The sequence below is a fragment of the Nothobranchius furzeri genome, unplaced genomic scaffold (genome assembly GCF_043380555.1).
Source record: "Nothobranchius furzeri strain GRZ-AD unplaced genomic scaffold, NfurGRZ-RIMD1 Scf022, whole genome shotgun sequence".
In the NCBI taxonomy this organism is placed as follows: domain Eukaryota; kingdom Metazoa; phylum Chordata; class Actinopteri; order Cyprinodontiformes; family Nothobranchiidae; genus Nothobranchius; species Nothobranchius furzeri.
Genome location: NW_027223039.1, coordinates 2,241,071 through 2,254,788, shown reverse-complemented (window position 1 = coordinate 2,254,788; position 13,718 = coordinate 2,241,071).

Sequence of the window (13,718 nt, the reverse complement as noted above, 5' to 3'; positions counted from 1 at the left end):
ATGGCGGGGTGCAGGAGCAGCAGCCAGCCTCCAGCAGCTGGTGGCGGGGTGGAGGAGCAGAAGCCAGCCTCCAGCAGCTGATGGCGGGGTGGAGGAGCTGCAGCCAGCCTCCAGCAGCTGATGGCGGGGTGCAGGAGCTGCAGGCAGCCTCCAGCAGCTGATGGCGGGGTGCAGGAGCTGAGGGCAGCCTCAAGCAGCTGATGGCGGGGTGGAGGAGCTGCAGCCAGCCTCCAGCAGGTCATGGTGGGGCGGAGGAGCAGCAGCCAGCCTGCAGCAGCTGATGGCGGGGTGCAGGAGCAGCAGGCAGCCTCCAGCAGCTGATGGCGGGGTGCAGGAATTGCAGCCAGCCTCCAGCTGGTGATGGCGGGGTGGAGGAGCAGCAGCCAGCCTCCAGCAGCCAGCCTCCAGCTGCTGATGGCGGGGTGGAGGAACAGAAGCCTCCAGCAGCTGATGGCGGGGTGCAGGAGCTGCAGGCAGCCTCCAGCAGCTGATGGCGGGGTGGAGGAGCTGCAGCCAGCCTCCAGCAGGTCATGGTGGGGCGGAGGAGCAGCAGCCAGCCTCCAGCAGCTGATGGCGGGGTGCAGGAGCTTCAGGCAGCCTCCAGCAGCTGATGGCGGGGTTGAGGAGGTGCAGCCAGCCTCCAGCAGGTCATGGTGGGGTGGAGGAGAAGCAGCCAGCCTCCAGCAGCTGATGGAGGGGTGCCGGAGCTGCAGCCAGCCTCCAGCTGGTGATGTCGGGGTGGAGGAGCAGCAGCCTGCCTCCAGCAGCCAGCCTCCAGCTGCTGATGGCGGGGTGGAGGAGCAGAAGCCTCCAGCAGCTGATGGCGGGGTGCAGGAGCTGCAGCCAGCCTCCAGCTGGTGATGGCGGGGTGGAGGAGCAGCAGCCAGCCTCCAGCTGCTGATGGCGGGGTGGAGGAACAGAAGCCTCCAGCAGCTGATGGCGGGGTGCAGGAGCAGCAGCCAGCCTCCAGCAGCTGGTGGCGGGGTGGAGGAGCAGAAGCCAGTCTCCAGCAGCTGATGGCGGGGTGCAGGAGCTGCAGGCAGCATCCAGCAGCTCATGGCGGGGTGCAGGAGCTGCAGGCAGCCTCCAGCAGCTGATGGCGGGGTGGAGGAGCTGTAGTCAGCCTCCAGCAGGTCATGGTGGGGTGGAGGAGCAGCAGCCAGCCTTCAGCAGCTGATGGCGGGGTGCAGGAGCAGCAGCCAGCCTCCAGCAGCTGATGGCGGGTTGCAGGAGTTGCAGGCAGCCTCCAGCAGCTGATGGCGGGGTGCAGGAGCTGCAGCCAGCCTCCAGCTGGTGATGGCGGGGTGGAGGAGCAGCAGCCAGGGTCCAGCAGCCAGCCTCCAGCTGCTGATGGCGGGGTGGAGGAACAGAAGCCTCCAGCAGCTGATGGCGGGGTGCAGGAGCTGCAGCCAGCCTCCAGCTGGTGATGGCGGGGTGGAGGAGCAGCAGCCAGCCTCTAGCAGCCAGCCTCCAGCTGCTGATGGCGGGGTGGAGGAAGAGAAGCCTCCAGCAGCTGATGGCGGGGTGCAGGAGCAGCAGCCAGCCTCCAGCAGCTGGTGGCGGGGTGGAGGAGCAGAAGCCAGCCTCCAGCAGCTGATGGCGGGGTGGAGGAACAGAAGCCTCCAGCAGCTGATGGCGGGGTGCAGGAGCTCCAGCAGCTGATGGCGGGGTGGAGGAACAGAAGCCTCCAGCAGCTGATTGCGGGGTGCAGGAGCTGCAGCCAGCCTCCAGCAGCCAGCCTCCAGCTGCTGATGGCGGGGTGGAGGAACAGAAGCCTCCAGCAGCTGATTGCGGGGTGCAGGAGCTGCAGGCAGCCTCCAGCAGCTGATGGCGGGGTGCAGGAGCTGCAGCCAGCCTCCAGCTGGTGATGGCGGGGTGGAGGAGCAGCAGCCAGCCTCCAGCTGGTGATGGCGGGGTGGAGGAGCAGCAGCCAGCCTCCAGCAGCCAGCCTCCAGCTGCTGATGGCGGGGTGGAGGAACAGAAGCCTCCAGTAGCTGATGGCGGGGTGCAGGAGCAGCAGCCAGCCTCCAGCAGCTGGTGGCGGGGTGGAGGAGCAGAAGCCAGCCTCCAGCAGCTGATGGCGGGGTGGAGGAGCTGCAGGCAGCCTCCAGCAGCTGATGGCGGGGTGGAGGAGCTGCAGCCAGCCTCCAGCAGGTCATGGTGGGGTGGAGGAGCAGCAGCCAGCCTCCAGCAGCTGATGGCGGGGTGCAGGAGCTGCAGGCAGCCTCCAGCAGCTGATGGCGGGGTGCTGGAGCTGCAGCCAGCCTCCAGCTGGTGATGGCGGGGTGGAGGAACAGAAGCCTCCAGCAGCTGATGGCGGGGTGCAGGAGCAGCAGGCAGCCTCCAGCAGCTGATGGCGGGGTGGAGGAGCTGCAGCCAGCCTCCAGCAGGTCATGGTGGGGCGGAGGAGCAGCAGCCAGCCTCCAGCAGCTGATGGCGGGGTGCAGGAGCTTCAGGCAGCCTCCAGCAGCTGATGGCGGGGTTGAGGAGGTGCAGCCAGCCTCCAGCAGGTCATGGTGGGGTGGAGGAGAAGCAGCCAGCCTCCAGCAGCTGATGGAGGGGTGCCGGAGCTGCAGCCAGCCTCCAGCTGGTGATGTCGGGGTGGAGGAGCAGCAGCCTGCCTCCAGCAGCCAGCCTCCAGCTGCTGATGGCGGGGTGGAGGAGCAGAAGCCTCCAGCAGCTGATGGCGGGGTGCAGGAGCTCCAGGCAGCCTGCAGCAGCTGATGGCGGGGTGCAGGAGCTGCAGCCAGCCTCCAGCTGGTGATGGCGGGGTGGAGGAGCAGCAGCCAGCCTCCAGCAGCCAGCCTCCAGCTGCTGATGGCGGGGTGGAGGAAGAGAAGCCTCCAGCAGCTGATGGCGGGGTGCAGGAGCTGCAGCCAGCCTCCAGCTGGTGATGGCGGGGTGGAGGAGCAGCAGCCAGTCTCCAGCAGCTGATGGCGGGGTGCAGGAGCTGCAGGCAGCCTCCAGCAGCTGATGGCGGGGTGGAGGAGCTGTAGTCAGCCTCCAGCAGGTCATGGTGGGGTGGAGGAGCAGCAGCCAGCCTTCAGCAGCTGATGGCGGGGTGCAGGAGCAGCAGCCAGCCTCCAGCAGCTGATGGCGGGTTGCAGGAGTTGCAGGCAGCCTCAAGCAGCTGATGGCGGGGTGCAGGAGCTGCAGCCAGCCTCCAGCTGGTGATGGCGGGGTGGAGGAGCAGCAGCCAGGGTCCAGCAGCCAGCCTCCAGCTGCTGATGGCGGGGTGGAGGAACAGAAGCCTCCAGCAGCTGATGGCGGGGTGCAGGAGCTGCAGCCAGCCTCCAGCTGGTGATGGCGGGGTGGAGGAGCAGCAGCCAGCCTCTAGCAGCCAGCCTCCAGCTGCTGATGGCGGGGTGGAGGAACAGAAGCCTCCAGCAGCTGATGGCGGGGTGCAGGAGCTCCAGGCAGCCTCCAGCAGCTGATGGCGGGGTGGAGGAACAGAAGCCTCCAGCAGCTGATTGCGGGGTGCAGGAGCTGCAGGCAGCCTCCAGCAGCTGATGGCGGGGTGCAGGAGCTGCAGGCAGCCTCCAGCTGGTGATGGCGGGGGTGGAGGAGCAGCAGCCAGCCTCCAGCTGGTGATGGCGGGGTGGAGGAGCAGCAGCCAGCCTCCAGCAGCCAGCCTCCAGCTGCTGATGGCGGGGTGGAGGAACAGAAGCCTCCAGTAGCTGATGGCGGGGTGCAGGAGCAGCAGCCAGCCTCCAGCAGCTGGTGGCGGGGTGGAGGAGCAGAAGCCAGCCTCCAGCAGCTGATGGCGGGGTGGAGGAGCTGCAGCCAGCCTCCAGCAGCTGATGGCGGGGTGCAGGAGCTGCAGGCAGCCTCCAGCAGCTGATGGCGGGGTGCAGGAGCTGCAGGCAGCCTCCAGCAGCTGATGGCGGGGTGGAGGAGCTGCAGCCAGCCTCCAGCAGGTCATGGTGGGGTGGAGGAGCAGCAGCCAGCCTCCAGCAGCTGATGGCGGGGTGCAGGAGCAGCAGCCAGCCTCCAGCAGCTGATGGCGGGGTGCAGGAGCTGCAGGCAGCCTCCAGCAGCTGATGGCGGGGTGCAGGAGCAGCAGCCAGCCTCCAGCAGATGATGGCGGGGTGCAGGAGCTGCAGCCAGCCTCCAGCAGGTCATGGTGGGGTGGAGGAGCAGCAGCCAGCCTCCAGCAGCTGATGGCGGGGTGCAGGAGCTCCAGGCAGCCTCCAGCAGCTGATGGCGGGGTGCAGGAGCTGCAGCCAGCCTCCAGCAGCTGATGGCGGGGTGCAGGAGCTCCAGGCAGCCTCCAGCAGCTGATGGCGGGGTGCAGGAGCTGCAGCCAGCCTCCAGCTGGTGATGGCGGGGTAAAGGAGCAGCAGCCAGCCTCCAGCAGCCAGCCTCCAGCTGCTGATGGCGGGGTGGAGGAACAGAAGCCTCCAGCAGCTGATGGCGGGGTGCAGGAGCTGCAGGCAGCCTCCAGCAGCTGATGGCGGGGTGCAGGAGCTGCAGGCAGCCTCCAGCAGCTGATGGCGGGGTGGAGGAGGTGCAGCCAGCCTCCAGCAGGTCATGGTGGGGTGGAGGAGCAGCAGCCAGCCTCCAGCAGCTGATGGCGGGGTGCAGGAGCAGCAGCCAGCCTCCAGCAGCTGATGGCGGGGTGCAGGAGCTGCAGGCAGCCTCCAGCAGCTGATGGCGGGGTGCAGGAGCTGCAGCCAGCCTCCAGCTGGTGATGGCGGGGTGGAGGAGCAGCAGCCTGCCTCCAGCAGCCAGCCTCCAGCTGCTGATGGCGGGGTGGAGGAGCAGAAGCCTCCAGCAGCTGATGGCGGGGTGCAGGAGCTCCAGGCAGCCTGCAGCAGCTGATGGCGGGGTGCAGGAGCTGCAGCCAGCCTCCAGCTGGTGATGGCGGGGTGGAGGAGCAGCAGCCAGCCTCCAGCAGCCAGCCTCCAGCTGCTGATGGCGGGGTGGAGGAACAGAAGCCTCCAGCAGCTGATGGCGGGGTGCAGGAGCTGAAGCCAGCCTCCAGCTGGTGATGGCGGGGTGGAGGAGCAGCAGCCAGCCTCCAGCAGCCAGCCTCCAGCTACTGATGGCGGGGTGGAGGAACAGAAGCCTCCAGCAGCTGATGGCGGGGTGCAGGAGCAGCAGCAAGCCTCCAGCAGCTGGTGGCGGGGTGGAGCAGCAGAAGCCAGCCTCCAGCAGCTGATGGCGGGGTGGAGGAGCTGCAGCCAGCCTCCAGCAGCTGATGGCGGGGTGCAGGAGCTGCAGGCAGCATCCAGCAGCTCATGGCGGGGTGCAGGAGCTGCAGGCAGCCTCCAGCAGCTGATGGCGGGGTGGAGGAGCTGCAGCCAGCCTCCAGCAGGTCATGGTGGGGTGGAGGAGCAGCAGCCAGCCTCCAGCAGCTGATGGCGGGGTGCAGGAGTTGCAGGCAGCCTCCAGCAGCTGATGGCGGGGTGCAGGAGCTGCAGCCAGCCTCCAGCTGGTGATGGCGGGGTGGAGGAGCAGCAGCCAGGGTCCAGCAGCCAGCCTCCAGCTGCTGATGGCGGGGTGGAGGAACAGAAGCCTCCAGCAGCTGATGGCGGGGTGCAGGAGCTCCAGGCAGCCTCCAGCAGCTGATGGCGGGGTGCAGGAGCTGCAGCCAGCCTCCAGCAGCTGGTGGCGGGGTGGAGGAGCAGAAGCCAGCCTCCAGCAGCTGATGGCGGGGTGGAGGAGCTGCAGCCAGCCTCCAGCAGCTGATGGCGGGGTGCAGGAGCTGCAGGCAGCCTCCAGCAGCTGATGGCGGGTTGGAGGAGCTGCAGCCAGCCTCCAGCAGGTCATGTTGGGGTGGAGGAGCAGCAGCCAGCCTCCAGCAGCTGATGGCGGGGTGCAGGAGCAGCAGCCAGCCTCCAGCAGCTGATGGCGGGGTGCAGGAGCTGCAGGCAGCCTCCAGCAGCTGATGGCGGGGTGCAGGAGCTGCAGCCAGCCTCCAGCTGGTGATGGCGGGGTGGAGGAGCAGCAGCCAGCCTCCAGCAGCCAGCCTCCAGCTGCTGATGGCGGGGTGGAGGAACAGAAGCCTCCAGCAGCTGATGGCGGGGTGCAGGAGCTCCAGGCAGCCTGCAGCAGCTGATGGCGGGGTGCCGGAGCTGCAGCCAGCCTCCAGCTGGTGATGGCGGGGTGGAGGAGCAGCAGCCAGCCTCCAGCTGCTGATGGCGGGGTGGAGGAACAGAAGCCTCCAGCAGCTGATGGCGGGGTGCAGGAGCAGCAGCCAGCCTCCAGCAGCTGATGGCGCGGTGGAGGAGCTGCAGCCAGCCTCCAGCAGCTGATGGCGGGGTGCAGGAGCTGCAGGCAGCATCCAGCAGCTCATGGCGGGGTGCAGGAGCTGCAGGCAGCCTCCAGCAGCTGATGGCGGGGTGCAGGAGCAGCAGCCAGCCTCCAGCAGCTGATGGCGGGTTGCAGGAGTTGCAGGCAGCCTCCAGCAGCTGATGGCGGGGTGCAGGAGCTGTAGCCAGCCTCCAGCTGGTGATGGCGGGGTGGAGGAGCAGCAGCCAGGGTCCAGCAGCCAGCCTCCAGCTGCTGATGGCGGGGTGGAGGAACAGAAGCCTCCAGCAGCTGATGGCGGGCCGCAGGAGCTCCAGGCAGCCTCCAGCAGCTGATGGCGGGGTGCAGGAGCTGCAGCCAGCCTCCAGCTGGTGATGGCGGGGTGGAGGAGCAGCAGCCAGCCTCTAGCAGCCAGCCTCCAGCTGCTGATGGCGGGGTGGAGGAACAGAAGCCTCCAGCAGCTGATGGCGGGGTGCAGGAGCAGCAGCCAGCCTCCAGCAGCTGGTGGCGGGGTGGAGGAGCAGAAGCCAGCCTCCAGCAGCTGATGGCGGGGTGGAGGAGCTGCAGCCAGCCTCCAGCAGCTGATGGCGGGGTGCAGGAGCTGCAGGCAGCCTCCAGCAACTGATGGCGGGGTGGAGGAGCTGCAGCCAGACTCCAGCAGCTGATGGCGGGGTGCAGGAGCAGCAGGCAGCCTCCAGCAGCTGATGGCGGGGTGGAGGAGCAGCAGCCAGCCTCCAGCAGCCAGCCTCCAGCTGCTGATGGCGGGGTGGAGGAACAGAAGCCTCCAGCAGCTGATGGCGGGGTGCAGGAGCAGCAGCCAGCCTCCAGCAGCTGGTGGCGGGGTGGAGGAGCAGAAGCCAGCCTCCAGCAACTGATGGCGGGGTGGAGGAGCTGCAGCCAGCCTCCAGCAGCTGATGGCGGGGTGCAGGAGCTGCAGCCAGCCTCCAGCTGGTGATGGCGGGGTGGAGGAGCAGCAGCCAGCCTCCAGCAGCCAGCCTCCAGCTGCTGATGGCGGGGTGGAGGAACAGAAGCCTCCAGCAGCTGATTGGCGGGGTGCAGGAGCAGCAGCCAGCCTCCAGCAGCTGATGGCGGGGTGCAGGAGTTGCAGGCAGCCTCCAGCAGCTGATGGCGGGGTGGAGGAGCTGCAGCCAGCCTCCAGCAGGTCATGGTGGGGCGGAGGAGCAGCAGCCAGCCTCCAGCAGCTGAAGGCGGGGTGCAGGAGTAGCAGGCAGCCTCCAGCAGCTGATGGCGGGGTGCAGGAGCTGCAGCCAGCCTCCAGCTGGTGATGGCGGGCTGGAGGAGCAGCAGCCTGCCTCCAGCAGCGAGCCTCCAGCTGCTGATGGCGGGGTGGAGGAGCAGAAGCCTCCAGCAGCTGATGGCGGGGTGCAGGAGCTCCAGGCAGCCTGCAGCAGCTGATGGCGGGGTGCAGGAGCTGCAGCCAGCCTCCAGCTGGTGATGGCGGGGTGGAGAAGCAGCAGCCAGCCTCCAGCAGCCAGCCTCCAGCTGCTGATGGCGGGGTGGAGGAACAGAAGCCTCCAGCAGCTGATGGCGGGGTGCAGGAGCTGCAGCCAGCCTCCAGCTGGTGATGGCGGGGTGGAGGAGCAGCAGCCAGCCTCCAGCAGCCAGCCTCCAGCTGCTGATGGCGGGGTGGAGGAACAGCAGCCAGCCTCCAGCAGCTGGTGGCGGGGTGGAGGAGCAGAAGCCAGCCTCCAGCAGCTGATGGCGGGGTGGAGGAGCTGCAGCCAGCCTCCAACAGCTGATGGCGGGGTGCAGGAGCTGCAGGCAGCCTCCAGCAGCTGATGGCGGGGTGGAGGAGCTGCAGCCAGCCTCCAGCAGGTCATGGTGGGGTGGAGGAGCAGCAGCCAGCCTCCAGCAGCTGATGGCGGGGTGCAGGAGCAGCAGCCAGCCTCCAGCAGCTGATGGCGGGGTGCAGGAGCTGCAGGCAGCCTCCAGCAGCTGATGGCGGTGTGGAGGAGCTGCAGCCAGCCTCCAGCAGGTCATGGTGGGGTGGAGGAGCAGCAGCCAGCCTCCAGCAGCTGATGGCGGGGTGCAGGAGCAGCAGCCAGCCTCCAGCAGCTGATGGCGGGGTGCAGGAGCTGCAGGCAGCCTCCAGCAGCTGATGGCGGGGTGCAGGAGCTGCAGCCAGCCTCCAGCTGGTGATGGCGGGGTGGAGGAGCAGCAGCCAGCCTCCAGCAGCCAGCCTCCAGCTGCTGATGGCGGGGTGGAGGAACAGAAGCCTCCAGCAGCTGATGGCGGGGTGCAGGAGCTCCAGGCAGCCTCCAGCTGGTGATGGTGGGGTGGAGGAGCAGCAGCCAGCCTCCAGCAGCCAGCCTCCAGCTGCTGATGGCGGGGTGGAGGAACAGAAGCCTCCAGCAGCTGATGGCGGGGTGCAGGAGCTCCAGGCAGCCTCCAGCAGCTGATGGCGGGGTGCAGGAGCTGCAGCCAGCCTCCAGCTGGTGATGGCGGGGTGGAGGAGCAGCAGCCAGCCTCCAGCTGGTGATGGCGGGGTGGAGGAGCAGCAGCCAGCCTCCAGCAGCCAGCCTCCAGCTGCTGATGGCGGAGTGGAGGAACAGAAGCCTCCAGCAGCTGATGGCGGGGTGCAGGAGCAGCAGCCAGCCTCCAGCAGCTAGTGGCGGGGTGGAGGAGCAGAAGCCAGCCTCCAGCAGCTGATGGCGGGGTGGAGGAGCTGCAGCCAGCCTCCAGCAGCTGATGGCGGGGTGCAGGAGCTGCAGGCAGCCTCCAGCAGCTGATGGCGGGGTGCAGGAGCTGCAGGCAGCCTCCAGCAGCTGATGGCGGGGTGGAGGAGCTGCAGCCAGCCTCCAGCAGGTCATGGTGGGGTGGAGGAGCAGCAGCCAGCCTCCAGCAGCTGATGGCGGGGTGCAGGAGCAGCAGCCAGCCTCCAGCAGCTGATGGCGGGGTGCAGGAGCTGCAGGCAGCCTCCAGCAGCTGATGGCGGGGTGCTGGAGCTGCAGCCAGCCTCCAGCTGGTGATGGCGGGGTGGAGGAGCAGCAGCCGGCCTCCAGCAGCCAGCCTCCAGCTGCTGATGGCGGGGTGGAGGAACAGAAGCCTCCAGCAGCTGATGGCGGGGTGCAGGAGCAGCAGCCAGCCTCCAGCAGCTGGTGGCGGGGTGGAGGAGCAGAAGCCAGCCTCCAGCAGCTGATGGCGGGGTGGAGGAGCTGCAGCCAGCCTCCAGCAGCTGATGGCGGGGTGCAGGAGCTGCAGCCAGCCTCCAGCAGGTCATGGTGGGGTGGAGGAGCAGCAGCCAGCCTCCAGCAGCTGATGGCGGGGTGCAGGAGCTCCAGGCAGCCTCCAGCAGCTGATGGCGGGGTGCAGGAGCTTCAGCCAGCCTCCAGCTGGTGATGGCGGGGTAAAGGAGCAGCAGCCAGCCTCCAGCAGCTGATGGCGGGGTGGAGGAGCTGCAGCCAGCCTCCAGCAGCTGATGGCGGGGTGGAGGAGGTGCAGCCAGCCTCCAGCAGGTCATGGTGGGGTGGAGGAGCAGCAGCCAGCCTCCAGCAGCTGATGGCGGGGTGCAGGAGCAGCAGCCAGCCTCCAGCAGCTGATGGCGGGGTGCAGGAGCTGCAGGCAGCCTCCAGCAGCTGATGGCGGGGTGCAGGAGCTGCAGCCAGCCTCCAGCTGGTGATGGCGGGGTGGAGGAGCAGCAGCCTGCCTCCAGCAGCCAGCCTCCAGCTGCTGATGGCGGGGTGGAGGAGCAGAAGCCTCCAGCAGCTGATGGCGGGGTGCAGGGGCTCCAGGCAGCCTGCAGCAGCTGATGGCGGGGTGCAGGAGCTGCAGCCAGCCTCCAGCTGGTGATGGCGGGGTGGAGGAGCAGCAGCCAGCCTCCAGCAGCCAGCCTCCAGCTACTGATGGCGGGGTGGAGGAACAGAAGCCTCCAGCAGCTGATGGCGGGGTGCAGGAGCAGCAGCAAGCCTCCAGCAGCTGGTGGCGGGGTGGAGGAGCAGAAGCCAGCCTCCAGCAGCTGATGGCGGGGTGGAGGAGCTGCAGCCAGCCTCCAGCAGCTGATGGCGGGGTGCAGGAGCTGCAGGCAGCATCCAGCAGCTCATGGCGGGGTGCAGGAGCTGCAGGCAGCCTCCAGCAGCTGATGGCGGGGTGGAGGAGCTGCAGCCAGCCTCCAGCAGGTCATGGTGGGGTGGAGGAGCAGCAGCCAGCCTCCAGCAGCTGATGGCGGGGTGCAGGAGTTGCAGGCAGCCTCCAGCAGCTGATGGCGGGGTGCAGGAGCTGCAGCCAGCCTCCAGCTGGTGATGGCAGGGTGGAGGAGCAGCAGCCAGGGTCCAGCAGCCAGCCTCCAGCTGCTGATGGCGGGGTGGAGGAACAGAAGCCTCCAGCAGCTGATGGCGGGGTGCAGGAGCTCCAGGCAGCCTCCTGCAGCTGATGGCGGGGTGGAGGAGCTGCAGCCAGCCTCCAGCAGCTGATGGCGGGGTGCAGGAGCTGCAGGCAGCCTCCAGCAGCTGATGGCGGGTTGGAGGAGCTGCAGCCAGCCTCCAGCAGGTCATGTTGGGGTGGAGGAGCAGCAGCCAGCCTCCAGCAGCTGATGGCGGGGTGCAGGAGCAGCAGCCAGCCTCCAGCAGCTGATGGCGGGGTGCAGGAGCTGCAGGCAGCCTCCAGCAGCTGATGGCGGGGTGCAGGAGCTGCAGCCAGCCTCCAGCTGGTGATGGCGGGGTGGAGGAGCAGCAGCCAGCCTCCAGCAGCCAGCCTCCAGCTGCTGATGGCGGGGTGGAGGAACAGAAGCCTCCAGCAGCTGATGGCGGGGTGCAGGAGCTCCAGGCAGCCTGCAGCAGCTGATGGCGGGGTGCAGGAGCTGCAGCCAGCCTCCAGCTGGTGATGGCGGGGTGGAGGAGCAGCAGCCAGCCTCCAGCAGCCAGCCTCCAGCTGCTGATGGCGGGGTGGAGGAACAGAAGCCTCCAGCAGCTGATGGCGGGGTGCAGGAGCAGCAGCCAGCCTCCAGCAGCTGATGGCGGGGTGGAGGAGCTGCAGCCAGCCTCCAGCAGCTGATGGCGGGGTGCAGGAGCTGCAGGCAGCATCCAGCAGCTCATGGCGGGGTGCAGGAGCTGCAGGCAGCCTCCAGCAGCTGATGGCGGGGTGGAGGAGCTGCAGCCAGCCTCCAGCAGGTCATGGTGGGGTGGAGGAGCAGCAGCCAGCCTCCAGCAGCTGATGGCGGGGTGCAGGAGCAGCAGCCAGCCTCCAGCAGCTGATGGCGGGTTGCAGGAGTTGCAGGCAGCCTCCAGCAGCTGATGGCGGGGTGCAGGAGCTGTAGCCAGCCTCCAGCTGGTGATGGCGGGGTGGAGGAGCAGCAGCCAGGGTCCAGCAGCCAGCCTCCAGCTGCTGATGGCGGGGTGGAGGAACAGAAGCCTCCAGCAGCTGATGGCGGGCCGCAGGAGCTGCAGCCAGCCTCCAGCTGGTGATGGCGGGGTGGAGGAGCAGCAGCCAGCCTCTAGCAGCCAGCCTCCAGCTGCTGATGGCGGGGTGGAGGAACAGAAGCCTCCAGCAGCTGATGGCGGGGTGCAGGAGCAGCAGCCAGCCTCCAGCAGCTGGTGGCGGGGTGGAGGAGCAGAAGCCAGCCTCCAGCAGCTGATGGCGGGGTGGAGGAGCTGCAGTCAGCCTCCAGCAGCTGATGGCGGGGTGCAGGAGCTGCAGGCAGCCTCCAGCAACTGATGGCGGGGTGGAGGAGCTGCAGCTCAGCCTCCAGCAGCTGATGGCGGGGTGCAGGAGCAGCAGGCAGCCTCCAGCAGCTGATGGCGGGGTGTAGGAGCTGCAGCCAGCCTCCAGCTGGTGATGGCGGGGTGGAGGAGCTGCAGCCAGCCTCCAGCTGGTGATGGCAGGGTGGAGGAGCAGCAGCCAGCCTCCAGCAGCCAGCCTCCAGCTGCTGATGGCGGGGTGGAGGAACAGAAGCCTCCAGCAGCTGATGGCGGGGTGCAGGAGCAGCAGCCAGCCTCCAGCAGCTGGTGGCGGGGTGGAGGAGCAGAAGCCAGCCTCCAGCAGCTGATGGCGGGGTGGAGGAGCTGCAGCCAGCCTCCAGCAGCTGATGGCGGGGTGCAGGAGTTGCAGGCAGCCTCCAGCAGCTGATGGCGGGGTGGAGGAGCTGCAGCCAGCCTCCAGCAGGTCATGGTGGGGCGGAGGAGCAGCAGCCAGCCTCCAGCAGCTGATGGCGGGGTGCAGGAGCAGCAGGCAGCCTCCAGCAGCTGATGGCGGGGTGCAGGAGCTGCAGCCAGCCTCCAGCTGGTGATGGCGGGCTGGAGGAGCAGCAGCCTGCCTCCAGCAGCGAGCCTCCAGCTGCTGATGGCGGGGTGGAGGAGCAGAAGCCTCCAGCAGCTGATGGCGGGGTGCAGGAGCTCCAGGCAGCCTGCAGCAGCTGATGGCGGGGTGCAGGAGCTGCAGCCAGCCTCCAGCTGGTGATGGCGGGGTGGAGAAGCAGCAGCCAGCCTCCAGCAGCCAGCCTCCAGATGCTGATGGCGGGGTGGAGGAACAGAAGCCTCCAGCAGCTGATGGCGGGGTGCAGGAGCTGCAGCCAGCCTCCAGCTGGTGATGGCGGGGTGGAGGAGCAGCAGCCAGCCTCCAGCAGCCAGCCTCCAGCTGCTGATGGCGGGGTGGAGGAACAGCAGCCAGCCTCCAGCAGCTGGTGGCGGGGTGGAGGAGCAGAAGCCAGCCTCCAGCAGCTGATGGCGGGGTGGAGGAGCTGCAGCCAGCCTCCAGCAGCTGATGGCGGGGTGCAGGAGCTGCAGGCAGCCTCCAGCAGCTCATGGCGGGGTGCAGGAGCTACACGCAGCCTCCAGCAGCTGATGGCGGGGTGGAGGAGCTGCAGCCAGCCTCCAGCAGCTGATGGCGGGGTGCAGGAGCTGCAGGCAGCCTCCAGCAGCTGATGGCGGGGTGGAGGAGCTGCAGCCAGCCTCCAGCAGGTCATGGTGGGGTGGAGGAGCAGCAGCCAGCCTCCAGCAGCTGATGGCGGGGTGCAGGAGCAGCAGCCAGCCTCCAGCAGCTGATGGCGGGGTGCAGGAGCTGCAGGCAGCCTCCAGCAGCTGATGGCGGTGTGGAGGAGCTGCAGCCAGCCTCCAGCAGGTCATGGTGGGGTGGAGGAGCAGCAGCCAGCCTCCAGCAGCTGATGGCGGGGTGCAGGAGCTGCAGGCAGCCTCCAGCAGCTGATGGCGGGGTGCAGGAGCTGCAGCCAGCCTCCAGCTGGTGATGGCGGGGTGGAGGAGCAGCAGCCAGCCTCCAGCAGCCAGCCTCCAGCTGCTGATGGCGGGGTGGAGGAACAGAAGCCTCCAGCAGCTGATGGCGGGGTGCAGGAGCTCCAGGCAGCCTCCAGCAGCTGATGGCGGGGTACAGGAGCTGCAGCCAGCCTCCAGCTGGTGATGGTGGGGTGGAGGAGCAGCAGCCAGCCTCCAGCAGCCAGCCTCCAGCTGCTGATGGCGGGGTGGAGGAACAGAAGCCTCCAGCAGCTGATGGCGGGGTGC